This window comes from Chiloscyllium plagiosum, chromosome 6 (assembly GCF_004010195.1).
Source record: "Chiloscyllium plagiosum isolate BGI_BamShark_2017 chromosome 6, ASM401019v2, whole genome shotgun sequence".
Lineage (NCBI taxonomy): Eukaryota > Metazoa > Chordata > Chondrichthyes > Orectolobiformes > Hemiscylliidae > Chiloscyllium > Chiloscyllium plagiosum.
In genome coordinates this window covers 15,508,857-15,530,604 of record NC_057715.1, presented here as the reverse complement: position 1 = coordinate 15,530,604, position 21,748 = coordinate 15,508,857, and the positions used below count along the sequence as shown (strand labels likewise).

At 40.6% G+C, this 21,748-nt stretch overlaps 1 protein-coding gene and 1 long non-coding RNA gene across 4 annotated transcripts in view; one reads left to right on the top strand and one right to left on the bottom strand.

Annotated features, from left to right (window-relative positions):
* Nucleotides 1-21,748, bottom strand: part of fgf14 (fibroblast growth factor 14) — a 507,463-nt gene that overhangs the window by 25,813 nt on the left and 459,902 nt on the right. The window lies entirely within an intron of this gene.
* LOC122550488 lies at nt 1,743-17,897 on the top strand. The gene is made up of 3 exons (XR_006311863.1): nt 1,743-2,003; nt 3,837-3,916; nt 17,701-17,897. It is a non-coding gene; the product is annotated as an uncharacterized LOC122550488 (long non-coding RNA).

Genomic DNA, 21,748 nt, shown 5'->3' with positions numbered 1-21,748 from the left:
ATGCCTTTGGAACTGACTGTGAAATGGGCAATGCTTCACTGAGCTCCTTCTCTATATAGGGTAGCTATCACTCTTACAAAAGCATGGACACTGCAAAGAAATGAGAGCCAGAATGATCTCCTGTATTCATTTGATTACTTGGAAAGGGAACATGTTTGGGGAACAGAGAGGAAAATCTCCAGAATTTTCTCTGTTACCATAGGGAAGGTTTAGACAAATAGCGTAGATACATTGTTTTTAAGATTAGATTCCCTACAATGTGGAAACAGACCCTTCAGCCCAACTAGTCCACATCGACCCTCCGAAGAGTAACCCACCCAGACCCATTCCCCTAACGAGTGCACCTAACTCTACGGGCAATTTAGCATGGCCAATTCACCTAACCTGCACATCTTTGGACTGTGGAAGGAAACCAGAGCACCTGGAGGAAACCCACACAGACACGGGGAGAATGTGCAAACTCCACACAGGCAGTCGCCCGAAGCTGGAATCGAACCGGGTCCACGGCACTGTGAGGCAGCAGTGCTAACCACTCAGCCACCGTGCCGCCCATTTTAGTTGGATAAACACACTGTTGGAGGAAGGAATTGAAAGAAATGTTGAAAGCTGAACAGCACTCAGAGAAAGGATGTTTGTTATGTCGTATGATTATTAGCAGAGGCCAGTTACGCTGCATAGCTTGTTTGCATGTTGCAAATACAATGAAGATCGGCCAGGGTTATTATCTGGTTTCTTGCCTATCCTAAGAGGTCATCTAGTTCTTGGGTGGTCATAGAATGTGTACTGATTAGGCTTTTTTGCCTAATCAATTCACAAATTTTGGAACAGGCTAGATGGAGCAAGTTCTTTTCTTGTCAAGTTAACGTATAATCCTCAGGTGCAGTTTGAAAGGTAAATCAGACTTATTAACACAGAAATCACTGGAAAAGCCTCAGCAGATCTGACAGCATCTGTGCCGAGAAAGCAGAGTTAAAGTTTTGGGTACAGTGACCCTTCAGCACAGCATGTTTTTCTCTGGACTCGAAATGTTAACTCTGTTTTCCCTCCACAGATGCTGACAGATCTGCCACGTTTTCCAGTGAATCCTCTTTTTGTTTCTGATTTCCAGCATCTGCAGACTTTTTCACTAACACTCAAATTTGTTTTTCTTATAAAACGGCAGCAATATAAAATGCTGGTACAGGGGAGTGAAATAGAGGACACACACCACGCCCATAAATTATCTGGACACCCAGTTAATGGAAATCACAGTCTCATCTCTCCCACATCCTCGTCACAATACATTACAATATTTCAGTGTATGGTCAGGAAGGAAGCGATGAAAAAATGCAGCACACAAAGAGCTGTACAAATTTTCAATTCTTGGTATATTTACTGCTTTGGAATGCTTCACAAAACCTGTTTTTGTTGGTGTGTTTGTGTGTGAGAGAGAGAGAGAAACAGGGCCAATCGTTATAAGGCAGCAGCTGTTTCAAGCATCAAAACATCATCAAACTAAAGAGGCCCAGGAGGGAATTTTTCAAGTTTAATTTAGTTCGCTGTTTTACTTTTACATTGAAAGTCTCAAAAGGGAGTGAGCATTTAAAAAGTGCTTATGTTAAAATTGAGCATGAAAGACTTGTTCACTTCCAGATTTGTGGCTCAATGGTTTGCCGTAATGTGCCTTGACAGATTTAGGCCAGAGATTTAAAGCTTTGTTGACTTGCTGCAGGTCTGACGAAGAGAAGAAGGTCTTGGAAAAACATCAGTGTAACAATGCTCAAATGCCAAAGGCTGGAAACGAAATTCCATACAATATCAATGATAGAAAACAAAATACAAATTCACTGCAACTTGAAAAAATGTGAAGAGGGAGAGAAAACTAGGGGTTATAAACAGCCACTAATGCACTCCATTGGAAATTCAGGAGAAAACATGTTACTCAAAGAGTGGTGAGAATGTGAAACTCACAAAGATTGGTTGAGGGGAAGCTGGATACACACAAGAGCGAAAGGAGTAGAAAGGTATGTTGATAGAGTGAGATCAAAAGATGGGATTGTGTGGAGCATGAACAGTATATCATGTACCAGTTGGAATGAATATCTGCTTCTCTCCTAAGTTAAAAATCACACAACACCAGGTTATAGTCCAACAGGTTTAATTGGAAGCACACTAGCTTTCGGAGCGACACTCCTTCATCAGGTGACTGTGGAGGGCTCGATCGTAACACAGAATTTATAGCAAAAATTTGCAGTGTGATGTAACTGAAATTATACATTGAAGAATTGATTGTCTGTTAAGCCTTTCATCTGTTAGAATACAGTGATAGCTTCACTTCTTTCATGTGTAAATCACAAAACCATTAAAATGGCAAGCAGCTGAATTAGCATATAAAATCTTAACTTACTTTTCACTTAAAAAGTAGACCAAGAGAGAGTAAAGGTAAGGACCCAAGCCCTGAACTCCAGACAATAGGGAAGGAACCTGTGCCAAGCTAAAGAACTGGGTTTAACTAACACTAATCATGGTTCACCTCTGGTAATACACAGTCTGAACTGGCATTGGAGGAATTCATACAGAACTGGAGCAAATAGACTAGGTATTCCTCTGGAGGAGGAGGAGGAGTGTGTGTATGTGTATGTGAGAGTGTGTGTGTCTGTGTGTGTGTAGTGCAATGGTGATCACCTGTAATGTGACTTGAACCCAAGGTCCCGGTTGAGGCCCTCCCTATGGATACCGAACTTAGCTATCAGCCTCTGCTCGGCCACTTTCCTCTGCTGCCTGTCCCGAAGTCCACCTTGGAGGATGGTCACCCGAAGATCTGAGGCTGAATGTCCTGTCCTGTAAACCAATGGGTTTCTTTTGTATTTTGAGTTAATAGCTTGCCTAAATTTGACTGTATCTGTTTAGAAATATAGAGTCTCAACCATTTGGAACCACTGAGAAACCAAGATGAAAACCCAAGACCCAAAATGACAGACACCCCAAGCAGAAAAGCAGGTTAACAATACTAGGGGTATTTTCTTCAATGCCATGCACCTGGGCGCTGGACAGGTGCACAGATTTACACTGAAAGTTAGGACGGAAACAGGCAATTCAGCCCAACTTCAACTAATGTTCATCCCAATCATTTCCTGTAGTAGCTTATTCCATGTTTTCATCATTTTATGGATAAAGAAGTTTCTTTTGAATTCCATTTTGGAGTTGTTAGTGATTATAGAGGGCTGAAGAACGTTGTGCCTTACTAGAATGAGGTACTCCTAGATCTGGGGACTACTGAGGATCTCAGGACCCTCAAATCAGCTCCACCATTCCACTAGATAACACCGATCTTCAATCTCAATGCCATTTCTCTGCACTTTTTCTGTATCATCTGATGCCCTTAATCTCTATCTCTATCTTGAATATACTTAATGGTGGAGGATCTACATCTATCTGGGGTCAAGAATTTCAGAGGTTCAATGCCCTTGAAGAACAGAAACTCCTCCACATCTCAGTCCTAAAAAGTCTGTCCCTTATCCTCAGGCCCTGGTCCTCGACTTCAATCCAAGGGAAACACCCTTCCAGCATCTACACTGTCATTCTGGCTTCATTGCATGTTCATTGAGTCATGATTTGACTTGGCTGTTTTGTTTTGTTGTGTGCCTGGGGTCTAACTCTACTTCGTCCCCCAAAAGTAATGCAGCTGGAGATCCTGGAACTTTCTGCAGGAAGTGTTTATTTACAGCGTGATGATATCTTCACATGAGCTTCTGTTTCCTTGCAGCTCCTTCCACTTAATTATTGACTCTGACATTATCTCCAAATCATCATTACCATTTTATACATACTTATATATATTTTAACTTCATCCACAGGATGAGGACAGCGATGGCTAGGCCCATCCCTAATTGGGCAACCACATTGCCAAGGGAGAGTCACATCTAGGCCAGACCAGGTAAGGATGGCAGCTTCCTTCCCTAAAGAATTTTAGTGAATCAGATTGGCTTTTTCCACATTCAACAATGGATCCATGGTCATCGTTAGGCTCTTAATTCCAGATATTTATTGAATTCAAATTCCATCATCAGCTGTGGCAGGATTCAAATCAGGATCCCCAGAACATTACACAGTCTCTGGGTTAACAGTTCAGCAATAAGACCACTTGGCCATTGCGCTGCCCCCCCCCCTCCCCCCCACCACCCCTGCAAATATTTATATATACACATAAAAAGTGTGTGTGTGTGTATATATATATATATACACACATAAATGATAATAATGATGTAGACATTATAAGTATATATATTCCGAAATTAATCCTTTTACTTCAGGAATACTTCATTACTTCAGGGAGAGGCATTTCCCAAGCCCTGTCCCCAAGAAAGTTGCACACCCTGCAATATGTGTGAGGAAAGTTGGCTGGAGAAGAAGATTTGGAAAAAGAGGAACTGAGGAAGAAACAATGACTTGAACACAAGAAGAATGTAATAAGGAATAAGAGCATCCAGTGTGGTATTCAGGAGTTTAGGAGAAATAAGTAAAACCTGTACCAGTGCAATCTTATTGGTAGAAACAGGATAGTTTGAAATATTGCCAAAAGCAATGATATTGCAAACCAGTCTGAGGTAGATGCTTGATTTTGGAAACATTATTTCATGATTTACTAGGTTATCCTCCAATGTAAAAGTAATATAAAGATTTGCACTTATATGGTGCCTTTTGCTGTCTCAAAATGTTGCAAAATTTTACAGTCAATCAAACATAGTACTTTTAAAATCTAAGTTAAAAATCACACAACACCAGGTTATAGTTCAACAGGTTTGTTTGGAAGCACTAGCTTTCGGAACATTGCTCCGAAAACTAATACTTCCAAATAAACCTGTTGGACGGTGTTGTGTGATTTTTAATTTTGTACACCCCAGTCTAACACTGGCATCTCCAAATCAAATTTTAAAATCTAGTCACTGTTGTAGTGTGGGAAAGATGACAGCCATTTTTTGCACAGCAAGATCTCACAAAAGTGATGTGATACTTGCCAGATAATCTGTTTCAGTGATGCTGACTTTGGAATAAATATTAGCAAAGCCATTAGAATCAACCCCTGCTCCCCTACCCACCATCTACTCTTATAGAGTCATACAGCACAGAAATAGACCCTTCAGTCTAACCAGTCCATGCTGAACAGAATCCCAAACTAAACTAGTCCCACCTGCCAGCTGGCCCATAACTCTCCAAACCTTTCCTCTTCATGTACTTATCCAAATGTCTTTTAAACACTGTAACTGTACCTGCACCCACCACTTCCTCAGAAAATTCATTCCACACCAAAAAAATTGTCTGTGTAAAACATTTGTTCCTCATATCTTTTTTCAATCTCTCTCCGCTAACCTTAAAAGTGTGCCCCTTAGTCATGAAAACCCCCATCCTAGGCAAAACACAATTACCATTAACTCTATCAATACCCCTCATTATTTTATAAACTACTATAAGTTCTCCTCTCAACCTCCTATGCTCCAGTGAAAAAAATCCCAGCCTATCCAGCCTTTCTTTGTAACTCAAACCTTTCATACCTGACAACTTCCACATAAATCTCTTCTGAACCCTCTCCAGCTTGATAATATCCTTCCTATAAATGGGTGACCAGAACTGGATACAATATTCCAGAAAAGGCCTCACCAACATCCTATATAACCTCAACATGAGTTCCCAACACCTACATTCAAAGGACAGTGTAATGAAGGCAAGTATGCTAAATGCCTCTTTAACCACCTTGTCCACATGATGCAAACTTCAACGAATGATACACCTGAACCCCTAGGTCCCTCTATTCTACACTACCCAAGGCCCTACCATTAATTGTATGAATCCTGCTTTGTTTGTTGAACCAAAATATTGTATCCAAATTGAGGTTGATCAGCCATTTTTCAGCCCATTGACCCATTTGATTAAGATCCCTTTGCAACCTTAGAAAGCTGTCTTCACCGTCTTCTATGTCACCAATTTTGGTGTCGTCCGCAAACTTACTAACCATGCCTGGCATCATGGATTCATTCACGTGCACCTGAGAAAACAGACAGGGCCTTATCTTACTATCACAACTGAAATTCAGCACCTTCAGTGGTGTAGCACTGCTTCAATATGAGCACTGGAGTGAAAATCTGCTGCGATCTCCGCATTGGGAACTGAGTTCACAATCTATGGTCTCAGAGGCAATTGCCACCCTCTGAGTAATAGCTGATTCCGAAACCAATTTCTCAAATAGTGCAAAATTCTGGATTAAAAACTGACAGGCATTTTTTGTTGGAAATTGCAGGCAGTCTGTTTACAGAATTGTAATACAAACTTCCAAGATTTAAATTGATTGAAGCTTCGGTTGACAAATACAGATTCTTTTCATTTCTTGGCACGATGTAGTAACTAATGATGATTCTGATTTATGTGACTGACTGTCATTGTACCTCAATATAGGTACCTGCTTAATCAATGACACAGCTTGTATTGATTTGTTCTTTAGGGATTGAGTATACCAGAGCATGAAATTATTAGACCACAAGAGCATAGCTTCTATAATTTGACTTGAACAACATAAACACCATAAAACCGCATTTGTTTCACATTAAGATAAAGTACGTACTATTTCAAGGTAGCTTCCTTATCAAGTCAATAAAAACAAATGAACAATGCCAACTGTTCCTTACTGCAAGTTATAGCTGTAAAGCCAATGGGTGAAATCTTGTTGAAACAATACCAAAGTGTTAATGGTACACACTGTTATTAGGATGTAAATTGTCCAGTTGGTTCAGGGCTTGAAGATAGACACTGTGAATTGTGAGGTTCGTGACTGATTTCTGTCATTCAATTGTTTGCTTCACACAAAAGGTATCTCAATCTCTGCCTTTAATATTTTTAAGATTTTGCTGGATTTGCGCATGAATTACCCATTACATTTGCTGCAGAATGTTCCAAGTTAGAAACAATACAAGTGAACACGAATACAGCAATATTAGAACCACGGAATCATAGAGTCATTCTGAAGGGAAACAGACCCTTCGGTCCACACCGACCATGTTCTAAACCAAACTAGTCCCACCTGCCTGCACTTGCCCTTTTGCCTTCAAACTTTTCCTATTCATGAGCTTACCTTGGATGGCATAGTGGCTCAGTGGTTAGCACTACTACCTCATAGCATCAGGGACCTGGGTTCAATTCCTGCCTTGGCAACTGTCTGCGTGGAGTTTGCACATTCTCCCTGTGTCTGTGTGGGTTTCCTCCCACAGTCACAAGGATGTGTAGGTTAGGTGAATTGGCCATGCTAAAATTGCCTGTAGTGTTAGGTGGATTAGTCAGGGGTAAATGTAGGGGAACGGATCTGGGTGGGTTGCTCTTTGGTGGGCTAAAGGACCTGTTTCCACACTGTAGGTAATCTAATCTAAATGTCTTTTAAAATTTGTAACTGGACCTGCATCCATCATGTCCTCTGGATGTTCACTCCACCCACAAACCACTCTCTGTGTAAAAAGATTGCCCCTCATGTCCTTTTTAAACCTTTTTCCTCTCACTTCAATAATACCCCTCCCTTTTTTTGAACTTCCCTACCCTGGGGAAAAGACCCTTGCTATTCACCTTGTCTATGCCCCTCATGATTTTATAAACCTCAGTACTCCTCAAACTCCTACACTCCACTGAAAAAAAGTCCCAGGGGTCTCTCCAGTCTATTTTCATATCTCAAACTCTCCATTCCTGGCAACATCCTGGCCAATCTTTTCTGAACCCTCTCCAGTTTAATAATAAGGGTGGCATGGTAGCCCAGTGGTTAGCACTGCTGCCTCACAGCACCAGGGTCCCAGGTTCGATTCCATGCTTGGGCAACTGGAGCTTGCATGTTCTCCCTGTGTCTACATGGGTTTCCTCCGGGTGCTCCAGTTTCATCCCACAGTCCAAAGATGCACCCTAGGTGAATTGACCATGCTTAATTGCCCATAGTGTTAGGTGCATTAGTCAGAGGGAAATGGGTCTGGGTGGGTTACTCTTCGGAGGGCCGATGTGGACTGGTTGGGCCAAAGGGCCTGTTTCCACACTGTAGATAACCTAATCTAATCCTTCCTATAACAGGGCCACCAGAAATGCACACAGAATAACCTGTCCTGTGCAGCTTCAACATGATGTCCCAACTCCTATACTCAAAGATCTGAGCAATGAAGGCAAGCTAAACACCTTAACCACCCTTGTATGCCAACATCTTTAAATATTTTACATGTTTGCCTTAAATGAAGAACATCTGTGTCATCCTTGCCTCTAATCCATAGAAACTGATGAATGAATATGGGCAGGAAATAACTGATTTATAGTCTACAGATTGATTACTGTTATCAAAACAGTATGATCCAGAGTAAGTTCCGACAGTATGTGGGTACCAGTGACATCACATGCCCACAATCAACTTTGGAACTGGATTCTAAAAAGTATAAGCCACAAAGGAGGGCTAGTGCCATCATACTTTGGATAAAAGTTGGAAAGGAACAATTATCAGGACTATGTATAAAGAATAGGGGAGGAAGAGGGACTGATTGGACACACATACTCTCAATCACACACACAAATTCAAATGTGCACACACATTTGCGCATTTCTGTTTAATGTTCCTCTCTGATTATTCCTCTCAGTATTTTTTTTCTCTGTGTTAGCAGTGTTTTAGAGATTAATTATGAGCTCCTGCAGCTCAAGGGTAATCCTTGAGTAACTCATTCATACAGAGGAATAACCTCTCTGTGTTTTAAATGAAATCTTAATCGAGATTAGCTTACATAAGGCTGCAATAAACTACGCAGGACTTTGGAAGAGCGCAAATGAACACTGCAGCATTAATACTTCTGAACAGCAAGTATGTTTTTGCTCTTGATATTTGAAAAGGCCACTTGGGAATGCCTTAAAACTGAATAACATTTATGAGCATAGACAGACAGACTTTGGAAAAGAAAACCTAAGGTGAAAAAGTGTTTTTATCTTGTAACTTCGGAATAAGCCTACAGGGAGCATTTAACTGTTACTAAAATGGTTGAACTTTTCACAGCAAACAGCAGCACTGCATATGGTACTATCTATGGTGTTTTTGCCTTACAGCAGTAAAGGAATAACACGAATAAATTAAAAGTATCCATCATCAAAGCAAGAGTGTCAAACTGAGATGTGGGAAGAATGCAAACTTTAAAAGAGATCACAATGAAAAGTGTCTGTAGTATTCGGTGCATGTCTATAGACCAACTACATGTCTATAGGTAAATGTCTCCTCTCAACATCTTTGCTTGCTGAACCACATTAGCTTTTGGTTAGGGAATACCTCAAATTTCAATGCTCATCCTTGTTCTCAAATCCTCCATGGCCTTGCCCCTGACTACCTCTGTAATCTTCTCCAGCTTTACAACTCTCCAAACGAGAGAGTAAAATGAAGCAGAAAGAGGGGGCTTATTATAGATATCAGGACTGACAATACAAGTGAGGACACAGAAAGTTCAGAGTGGAGGTGAGAAAGGAAATAAGAGAAATAAAGAGAGGGCATAAGATAAGACAGATAGCTAACATAAATGGAAAAGCAAAAGTCTTGTGTATGGCTATACATTGTACAACGATAGTAAGAAGTGATGGGGACCTGAGTAGGAATCATCAAGGCAACATATGGATTGAGACAGGTGGCAGCTAGATTAAATTATCAATTTATATACATTTTCAAATGATAGGTTGTAAGAATGCCACTAGATAAATTGCTCTTGCCGGAAGCAGTTGGTGGCTAGATGGATCCAATACGTTTTCTGTAACCATTCTATGATTCTAGCCTATGGGCTGGTTTTTATACTGCCGCACTGGGGGGTTTGAAGGTAGGTGGGCTAACCACCTACTTGTTTGCCATTCCTGCCTGTAATTATACCCAGCATCGGAACTGGCATCAGGGGACTCCCTATTAGTGGATCAAATGATGCCCCTAAGTGGACAATTACTTCTCACCAAACAGCTTCATTCTTTCTCTGCTGTGATTAACCATCTTAGGGTGCCCCTTGCATCATTGGCCTCTCAGTTAGTTACAATATATACTAGTAACTTGAATAAGGAAAGTGAATGTACTATTGCCAAGTTTGCAGATGACACAAAAATAAGTGAGACAGCAAGTTGTCAGGATGACCCAGGAGGGATATAGACAAGCTAAGTGAGTGGACCAAGTCTGGCAAACAGAATATAATGTGGGAAAATGTGCGGTTATGCTTTGGCAGGAAGAATGGCGGAGCTAAATATTATTTAAATGGGAAAAGACTGCAGAAAGCTGCAGCATAGAGAGATTTGAGAGCCTTCATGTATAAATCACTGAAAACTAGCATACTAGTTCCCAATTGATACTATTGTTTTATATATTATGGTTTGAGATCAATTCAGCAGCTGTTTGATTTAAAAATAGCATTCAGATCATTTATGTGTGGATTAAGTTAAAAGGGAAGATAAATGGAATGTTGCCCTTTATTTCAAAGGGAGTGGAGTATAAAAATAGGGAAGCCTTGCTAAAAATATACAAGGCATTAATTAGACCTGCGAACTGTTTTGGTCCCCTTATCTAAGTAAAGATATATTGGCTTTGGAGACAATCAGAGAATGTTCATTAGTTTAGGATTGTCTTATGAGGAGAGGTAAAGTAATTTGGGCCTGAACTGATTGAAGTTTACAAGGATGTGAGGTGAGATTATAGAAACATACAATATTCTTAGGGGCCTGGTGAGGTAAATACTCAGAGGTCATTTCTTTTTGCAGGAGAGTCTAGGACCAGAGGCTATAATAAGAGAAAGGAGACACCCAGCTAGGACAAAGATGAGGAATTTCTTCTCTTAAATGGTGAGGAATCTGGAATTATTTTCCAAAGATGGCTATTGATGTTCAGTTATTAAATATATGTAAGACTGAGATAGACATTGTTAAACAATAAGGAAATCAAGGGTTATTGGATACAACAGAAAAATGGAATTGAGGATGATCATGTCAGGCACAATGTTCTTGAATGAAAGAGAAACCTGATGGATCAAATGGTCTAATTCTACTCCTACATTTTATGGTCTAAATCTCACCATGGCCTGTCAGTTTGGCACCCTTGAGATCTCCATAAACTGGCCTAAATCCTGATCCAATGTCACATGCCCTTGCCTCAAAATGCTGGTGAGCTGTTGGTCAACCAGAGGTTGAAAACTCTCGAATCTTGTGGGACAGGAATCTCCCCTCCAGTCTGTTTACAGCTAAATGGCAGCTAGTGTTCCTTTCAGCAGACCACCCTTGACCTTTTAGCTGGGGACCTGAACATCCAATATTTCAACCCCATCAAGTTATGTTGATGCAGAGGACATACTGAGTGTTGAAATGGAGGCCACACTGACTGCATAAACACCGTTACCAATTTCCTTAGATCTATTAAGAGTCACCTATGCAGATAAGTCATGAGTAAGAATAAAGAGAGGAACTGCTATAAATTACCTAATGATCCCTTTTTTGTCTGCTACTATCAGAATGAGCTTGAGATCCCATGTGGTCATTTCCAAACAGGCTAAGATTCTTACTTTGTTGGAATGGAAGCAGATAACTATCTTATCCAGATGACCTATTTTGTCAATTGAGCCAGTGGCGTAGTGGATTACGTGTGAGACTTTGAATTAGAAGATTGTAGGTTCAGCTCATGCCTGGTTTAATTGTAACTGGCAACTTTTGAGTGGCACGGTGGCTCAATGGTTAGCACTGCTGCCTCACAGCACCAGGGACCCAGGTTTGATTTAACCCTCAGGTGATTGTCTGTGTGAAGTTTGCACATTCTCCCTGTGTCTGTGTGGGTTTCCTCCAAGTGTTCTGGTCTCCTCTCACAATCCAAAGATGTGCAGGTTAGGTGGTTTGGCTATGCTAAATTGCTCATCGTGTCCAGAGACGTGTAGGCTAGGTGAATTAGCCATAGGAAATGCAGGGAAAGGGTAGGTGGGTGGGTCGTTAGTGTGGATTCAATGGGCCAAATGGCCTGCTTCCTCACTGTAGGGATTCTATGATTAATTGTAACTTCCCTTCCCAATTGATACAATCGCTTTACATATTATGGTCTGAGATTAATTCAGCAACTGTTCCATTTAAAAGTAGCCTTCACACCACTCATTGTCATTCTGCATATAAACCAAATTCCTCAGAGTTTGCTTCATGCTTAAATAGACAAGGCTAGGTTACAAGGGAAGTTAAGCATCAATATTACTTCTCTTCTGCTTTAGTTGTGTTGTCATTACAGAGTGATATCCAGCATTTATACGGGTAGACTAAAGCAAGCATGACCTGCTGAGATGGTAGTCCTGATAATGAAAACTTTTATACTGAAATAATCCAAAGCTGGGTCTCGAAGATTCCAAGCCTAGGGATTGTGTACTATTCCAATGGCGGATTTTTTCTATTGTCAGATTGTCACTGAGAAAAAAAAATTGCTGATTTACTGTCTTGGTGAGGAGGAGACTGTGCAGATATTTGCTTTGGGAATTTGCTTTCCTTTTGGGAATTCAGTACTAGAATTCCATTGTTGCCCACATTGCCTTTTCAAGCTTATTTATGGATAACTCTACATCAATTTCCTCAATGTCTTGAGGAAGGCATAAAACAGTTTCAGAAGCATTGTTTTCATATGAATAAAATTCATGTTGGTATTCTACCCAGCATTGCTTTTGTTTGTCCCTGTTACAGATGATATTCCCATGGTGGGATTTGCAAGGTGCAAATCTTTCTGACTAAAGAATGAGCAAACAGACCTTTTAGCCCTTTATTTCCAAAGGCCCTTTGTGTCTTCTGTCAAAGAATTACCCGGTATAATTGAGCATATTTCCTTGCTGCTGTTTGGTTACTGAAATTTGGTCCTTGGCCACTTTTAGATTAGCTAATGCCTCAAGAGAGGGGTTCAGCCTGTGGAGGAGAAACACTGTGTGTTTCACACTGATAACTAGACTGATGTCCTCAGGGTATGCTGCAAACCAACCTCCACCAGTTAAGTAAGCCTCATTATTTTGTTAGTTTTGACCGGTTTCCACAGCGTGACAACATTCAGAAATACTGACGTTGATAACTTAGTTATTTAGAAACTCACAGGCAATTTTAGAAACTTTGCCATTTTTTCATATTAAAATGTGAGCAATAACTTTCATTGGAAAGAAGGGATTTCTTGAGGTTTACATGGAGCTAACACGCTTATGTCCATTCTGCATTGTGAAAACTGTGGGTATAAAGAAAATGCTGCAAAGGTTTTCCATAGAAGAAAGTTAAGTTTACTTGGTGCCTCTTCCACAGTTTGGGGCACCTCCATGCAATCCATTCAGCTAGAGATGAGGGCCTTCAGAACAGATGGCAGTGAGTGAGCTATGGTGCATAAAGAGCTCCTATAGTTCCCATTCCAACCATGTCTCGATTTTCAATTTCTTATATTTATTTTCAGATCCCTTCATGATCATGACCTATCTCCCATTTGCACTTCCCTCCCCCACTTTATGAAGTTTCTTAAAACCAGCCCCTCCCAACAGTTCCTGTCCTCATATTCATTCATTTGGTTCAGTATCAATTTTTATTTCATGTTAATGCCTGTGAAAATCCTTAATGTTATTATGTTAAAAAGGTGCCATATAAATGCAAATTATTGCACATTCCTATTTTTACTCATTTACCTTTCTCCATCGTGCCCAGTATAAAGGGATTGCAATTCAAAGTTTGAGTTGCCTCTCGTATTAAAAGCTTCTAGCGCTCAGATTCAATATCTCATTATTGATACTGTCAAATTGCTGATGGATCTAAATTCGGGGAGGTTAAGAGCGAAGGTATGTATTCAGGGACTGCCAACAGTGCCCCAAGCATTCTGACTCATCCTTGTTTCACGGGGACGTGCATCAGATTGGTCCATGCTTATGGCCAGAAGTACCATAGTAATTTTCAATTGCTTTCTCTTATTGCAATATAGACTTAATCTTGCCAGTGATGCTAACGTACTAATGGAACTTAAAAAAAAGCTTCAAATGTTTTCAGGATAGGTGCAATCGGGAAATATGCTACAAAGTACTGAAGGTTGAATTTTTCAAGTTGAAATTGTGTCCTCGTGCCCCCAAAAATGCGTTTGCAGCAATTTAAATGTAAAATCCTTTTGAAATCAGTGGAATGAAACAATGTGATCAAGTAGAATCAATTATTGACCGGAACAGAGTCAATGGGGCCTCAAAGCAAGTAAATTAAACTGAAAATTATGTTCCAAATACTTGCTGCAACTTAAGACGTAGGTCAATCCATGGGTTTAGCTAACTGCTTCAGTTAACAGGTCATATGTATCTAGATCAAATTGATGAATCCAATTTGAAATCATTTATTGAAGTTCATCAGCAAAGACTAAACAAGTTGAGACTCCACCCACTGGCATATATGAAACAATGACAGGTGGATTCATTAAAACACCCAGGATTCTTAAGTCTTTTGATAAGGCGAATGCTGAGAGGCTATTTCCCTCCATGGGGCAGTAGAGGACCAGAGGCCAGAAATAAAGACTGAGATGTGGAGGAATTTCTTCTCTCATCGGGTTGCAGGTCTTTGCAGCTCTTTACCACAAAGCGTTGTAAAGGCAGATTCCTTGTGTGTATTCAAGGCTAAGATAGTTTTACATCAACGATTATGTGGAAAGGACAGCAAAGTGGATGTGAGGAATACTGGATCAGCCATGAGTCAAAAAGTGTGGTGCTGAAAAAGCACAGCTGGTCAGGCAGCATCCAAGGAGCGGGACTGTCCCATTTCAGGCATAAACTCTTCATCAGGACATTCTCGAAATGATGATTCTCCTGTTCCTCGGATACTGCTTGACCTGTTGCGCTTTCCCAGTGCCACACTTTTTGACTCTGATCTCCAGCATCTGCAGTCCTCACTTCCTCCTAGATCAGCCATGATCCTACTGAATGGTGGAGAGTAGACTCGAGGGGCTGAATGGCCTCCTTCTGTTCCTATGGCCTTATCAGCAGGAGTAACAAACATGATTAAGACTTCAGTTCAGTAACTATGGATTATTGTGCCCATAACAGCCTGTGTATGGAATCCTGGGTGCAGTGTGCTAAACAATACCAAAACCAGCTCATGGTCAAAACTCACTGTGTTGCCCTAGGGAATGGCCTGTCTTCTAAGTTGAGATGGCTTCAGGCAAATTGACCTTGGAACGAATGTAAATGACTGTGGATATTCCAGTGTCAATACTTAAGGATCCAATTCATTGTGCTTTTAAACTCCACTATCTTTTGGAATTTTTCACTTGGATCTGTTCAGGATTTACTAATATCCTGAAGAAGGTAGAAAATAACACCTTCTTACAAAGAATTTACAGCAGAGAAAGATGTACAGCACAGAAACATGCCATCTGGTCCAACTGGTCAGTGTGAGCTTTTATGTTCCACTTTGGCCAAATTGTTGTCAGGTTGTCACAAATTCATCGATAAATATGTAATTTCACCATCAGGCACAAACCCTCCTTTCCCTTTTCGCCATTCTTAAGAAAAGCTTATTGATTAGGGAAGTTGCCGTGGCCAAAGTCGGTCATGAATGACATACATTGCCAAGCAACAGAAACACATCATTTCTCCCAACCAGCTGTGCTCATGTAATACTCCACATAAACCCCTTCTGGGGGAACATGCTACTCTTTTTAATTCAACATGCGGGTGAGGTGCTTGGTTAACTACATTTACAAGCTTCAAGCTGTCATAAAGAATCCCTGAAAATCTTAAACTAGCTTCTGTTTAAAATTGTCCCATCCAGATTGAGATTCTGCTCAGACAACTTACATGTCCAAATAAATCCGTGTGGCCTACTGTTCAATTGATCTGCTCTGCCTCTAAACGTTCAACCCTCAACATTAATTTTATTCAGAGGAAAACCTTTTGCTCCCCCAACAGTAAGTTTGAAACGCTGCTGTGACTCTCCACTAGATGGCTCCATTGTGGTTGGTTGGTATGAGAGTGGGGTGAAGTTTTTATTATACATGTGCTTGATTAAAAGTGGAATATTATATTGGTTAATATCAAGAACAGCTGTAATAACATTTGATTATAAAGATGCCCCTTTAAACAACAACGTATTTTGCAGTCATAAAGCATGTTTTACAGCAGTGATGTTCGAACATAATTTTACAGCAAATTAAATAAGGAAATATTAGACACGTGTTTTCGTGTTGGAGATGTTTGAGGAAGGAATTCAAGAGCTTAGGGTCCAGACTGCTGAAAGCACAGCACTAGGGACCTGGGTTTGGTTCCAGCCTTGGGTGACTGAGTGGACTTTGCATATTCTACCCAAACCTGTATGGGCTTCCTTGGAGTGCTCTGGTTTCCTCCCCACGGTCCAAAAACATATGTGCAGGTTAGGTGGATTGGCCGTGCTAAAATGCCCCTTAGTGTCCAGCGATGTGAGGGTAGGTGGATTAGCCATGGGAAATGTAGGGAGCTGGGCCTGGGTGGGATGCTCTTCAAGGGGCAGTGTGGACCTGATGGGCTGAATAGCCTGCTTCCACACTGTAGGGATTCTATGCACAAGATACCAAAACTGGAAGAACATAGAAACCTCAGAGTGTTGCAGGCTGGAGGAGATTACAGAGATAGGGGAAATGTGAGGCCATAGAAGGACTTGAACACATGGATAAGGATTTTGATTTGTTAATGGATGAGGAAAAAGCACAGATCAGCAAGCATACGACAAACATTACTTGGTGCAACTTGGCATATGGGGAGTGGAAATTTTGGATGAGGTGGGAAGTTTGCCAGGAGAAAATTAAAGATTCAAATTGTGATACATGACATCTGAAATGCATTCATATCTCCAGTAAAGGACTGAGCAATAGACTTAAATTAATACGTCTGTTACAAATATCACAACATGAAAATTCAATTGCACAGCTTGTTACTGTGTAGAATATTTAAGAGGTTGGAAAATGAGAGATGGATCCAATGATACGCTGGACCTGCATCAAGGGGACAATAAATAACATTTAGCCTTGTTATATTCACAGATCTTATTTAAATGAACTTGTTAGTTGCTTCTATAACATGGACTGATATTTTTGCATAACTATATAATACTTGCCTCTATCATTCCCATTTATCATATTGAAAACTTTCATAATTCTAAAGGATTCTTTCAGGTCACCTCCTCAGACTCTCAGCCTGTTTAGATTTTCCTGATAATTATAACCTCGGAGTTTAGCATAATTCTTGTACTTTGCACCTTCTGCTGCATCTCACTTTCTTGTAATGTGGAGACCAGAATTGAGCATCGACTGTGGTCCAACTGTTTATACATCCTATGTGGGGACGAAGAGGTATGCTGACACATTGTCAGTAAAACAGATGTGAGAGATGATGTTTGTCAGATTTATATTTGATAACACCAAAACTGTTAGACTATGTTGCCATGCATGAGCAGAAATGAACAGCAGTGTCAGCTGTGGAACTGACATGTTAAAGAGCACTTCACTGTTAAATAGAGACAGGCCTGTTCTAATGGCATAATAAATGTAACAATGCAAGCTTGAATTACACTCCATATTGAAAGGAATTCTAAGGTTAGCACTAGGGCATTCTTCATTTATACTCATTTCGCTGTCACCAACATTAAATGTAATATTAAAGACATCATCAGAACACAAAGTGGTTTTAAGTGTTGAAATGCCTTTGTTCATTTCTTCGTTAGATTTAACAAGTGCCAGTGATAAAGAAGCAATCAGTACGATGCAATTTCAATGGAAGAATTGCAACATCTGGACACCACTCTCGCTTCACTCTTGTATCTCACTATTTACTATGTATAGTCACAGTTATGTTATGCTGGCCAGAAGGAAGATGCCAACTCACATGCACAGCTGGGAGGGCTCAAATACAGCAAGTAATTGCCACACAAAGTGACAGAATACATTATTGGAGTGAATGATATGTAACAATTGCTCGAATGAATAATAAAGATGTCAGCTATGGCTCACTGGATAAAAGTCTTACCTCTGCATCAGCAGCTTCAGTCTCTCTCCGGACTGACACTCCCAGTGCAGTACTGAGGGATTGTGAGAGATGCTAACTGTTAGGCTAATCTCAGTTTTATCCAAGTGCACCCTCAATGTGCAAGTAATGCCTCAAACAGCTCTCTTGGCACTACAATTTTGCTTCATTTGTTCTCAGGACATGGGATCGCAGTAGTATTTATTATCCATCCTGAATTTCCCTTGCAAAGGGGAGCCACTTTTTGATTTGATACAGTCCATGTGGTAAACCTGTCCCACACTGTTGATCAGGAGAGAATTCAGGATTTGATCCAGTGACAGTGAAAGAACGGCAATATCATTCCAAGTCAGGATGATGTGTGACTTTTAGGAGAGCCTGGAGTGGTTCCTATGTGTCTGTTGTCCTTGTCCTTCTACAAGGTAAGAGTTCCTGGATTTGGGAAGTGCTGTTGAGGTAGCCTTGCTGAGTTCCTGCCATGCATTTTGTAAATTAGATTCCAACATGTGAGAGAGCTGATATGTGGTGGAACTATCAACTCAAGTAAATAGCATGGTATAAATTTTCAAAGTTTTTAATAAATATAAATTTACTTTCACTATTGATAAATAGTCTGCAGCCACAAACCAAATGAGTGATAATGAGTACAGATTATTCCCCATTTCCAAATTAATTCTCAAGATGGTTAAAAAAAACACTTTAGAAGCAATAAATCTTCATTATAAATTGAGTGTTAAAGCATACTGCGTCATTTTGTGCAGTATCTGGGGAAAATGTCTTCAATGTTAAACAATGTACTTGGCATGACTTTTCCACAGAAAATCCTCCAAGTTCAACAACTGACATTTATATAGTGCCTTTGACATGTCATAAAGCACTTAACACTAACTGTATTTAATATAAAATAAAATATTAGAAGAGCTGACCATAGACTTGCTCAAAGAGGTTGGTTTTAAGGAGTGTTTTAAATTAGGAGAGCGAGGTATAGAGTGGCTTAGGAAGGAGATTTCCAGCTAAGGATCCAGACAGCTGAAGGAATGGCTGCCAGTGGTGGAATAATTAAAATCATGAGGCTAGAATTGGAGGAACGCAGTGATCTCAGAGCACTGTGAGGCTGCAGGAGGCCACAAAGATAGGGAAGAGGTGAGACTATGGAGGAGTTTGAAAGCAAGGATGAGAAGTTTGAATTTTAAAAGTTAGTAGGCTGTGATTCAATGCAGGTCAGTGATGGATGAATAGGATCTAGTGCAAGATAGAACATGGGTCAAGATTAGATCAGATTCCATACAGTGTGGAAACAGGCCCTTCAGCCCAAATATTCCACAGTGACCCTCTGAAGAGTAATTCACCCAGATCCATTTCCTTCTGACTAATGTACCTATCACTAGGGCAATTTAGCACGGCCAATTCACCTGACCTGCACACCTTTGGACTGTGGGAGGAAACCCACACAAACACAGGGCGAATGTGCAATCTCCACACAGACAGTCGCCCAAGGCTGGAATCAAACCTGGGACCCTGGTGTTGTGAGGCAGCAGTGCTAACCACTGAGCCACCATGCCACTGGTCTGGTCTGTAATTCCCTGGTTTTCATCCTCCTCCATTCTTAAAAAGCAGAGTGACATGCAATTTTCCAGACTCAAGGAATGACTCCTGTAAGTGGTGAGCTCTGAAAGATTATAGGACCACTACAATGTGCTCCCCTACTTTCTTAAAAATGCTTGGATGGAAAACCAGAGATTTGTCCCTCTTTAATTGCGTAAATTTCCTCATGACCGATGTTTACTTTAGTTAATTTTATTCAGTCCCTGTTCCTGATCCACTATTAATTTTTTCAGGACTTCAGGTGAGTTGAAGTTACACACAGTACAAGGTGAGAGACTGGCTAAGAGAGTATGGCTTTACCATATTTGGAAATAACTAAAGTATGGTTACGGTTCCACCAGCAGATGGATTTGGGGAGAGGGAGGAGTGGCACAAGGTGAGGGGAGGGAATATTATTTGTGCTGACAAGGAAAAGAATATAGGATTAGACATTCACTCAGAAGCAATTGAAATGCCAAGATTGCCACCGTCCTGGTTACGTTACTTATAAAAAACGGTAAAGTCACCATAGTCCCAGAGGACCTAAGGGCTGCTCTCTCATTAGACAGAGATAATTGCTGGTGGTTCAACCTGAGAACCCCCATGCTTCAGAGCAGGAGAGCGGTTGAGAAGGCATGGCGACTTCAAATGGTACCGAAATTCAACTCACATTGTTCATCAAAAACAGCCTTCCAGCCAACTGGGCTAACCGACCCCCAACTCATAAGAACTATGGAATTACAGGTCTGGTGTAGAGCTTTTTGGGGGGAACCAAAAGACATGGTGATGACCTACCCAAAATATAATTGTTTGAATTTTTGTGTTAATCTTTATCTTGCATTGTCTGTACCAGGGCTCACCTCAGTTACTGCAGTTAAATTAAATGAAATTTCAACCACGTCATCTAATCCTAGTCAGGCTGAATGAGTGTTATAAGTATGACCCAGTGTATGCTGTTAAAAAGATTACCAGGCAGTGCACTGAGCTTCCCAATACTATCTGACTATACCTTAAACATATGAATCACAAACCTTAAGGTACGAATTGTTTTTATTCCAATTCAAGAATCTGGTTAGATTGCTGTCAGGAAATATGCTCTTGGAAATACAGAAATGTGACACTTTTTTTTCAGATCATAGAGGTGACAAATAGAATATGGCTTGCACCATCGAACATGTTCCTCAACAAACTGTTATTCAAAGGGCTGTTAAAACCTGAGGTCCTTTCTTCTTCCCGCATTAATGCTAAGTAACAATGAAACAATCAAGTTACATTCTGAAAGCATTCTCTGATAGATAGCGCTGGGAAGTCCTTAGAACAACGTCGTAAATCTCCCTTCTGGTTTCAAAGCAGTTAACTGGTTTATTCACGCTACACTGAGCTTAAAGCTGATTCTCACAATGCCATGTGTGGGCAATCAATTAATCATCTTGAAGCCAAAATTCTGGAAGATCGATCGAGAGTATCGCCCACCCCCGCTTTCCACTGAACCCATGCGCTTTTACATATGATCAGGTTCCCCTCTTCTCCTGAGGCACCCCACACTCCTGACTGTCTTTCCCGTGGACCTTACACAGAGTCTCATTCACACTGTCACTCTCATCACTCAGAAATGCCGCATCAGCAGAAGTGAAATCTTACAGCTCAACTGAGACCCCCCCAAAATTACTGTGGTGCTAATTGGGTTATTTGCCACCACCACATTACTAGATAATTAGCAACAGTCATAAAGTATTATCACCGTAGCGTTCATAGTATCATAATAAGCCCACAGCTTTGAGTATAAGCAATAAAGCAACATCTCACATATGCAATGCCTTTCAACTTTCTATCTTTTAAATTTATCCTTCATTGAGCAGTTTAATAATTATGAAATCAAATTTAAAAATTGACTAAATGGTCCAAAAACGTTGTCTAATCTGAATTCATTACTCTTGCCTCCAGAGTTGCAAGCTCCAGTTTGATTTGCAAAATACTTCAAATATTTTTTGCGACGTCTAGTTTTGTTAGGGGTGCAACAGTACAGTGGTTATGTAACTGGATTCACAAAGCATGAGTTCATTCCAGAGAGATGACAGGATGACACTGCCAGTATAGAACCGAAGGAATACTGTCCTGTCCAAGGTGCTGTCTTTCAAGTGAGACACCAAACCCCAGTTTCCTTG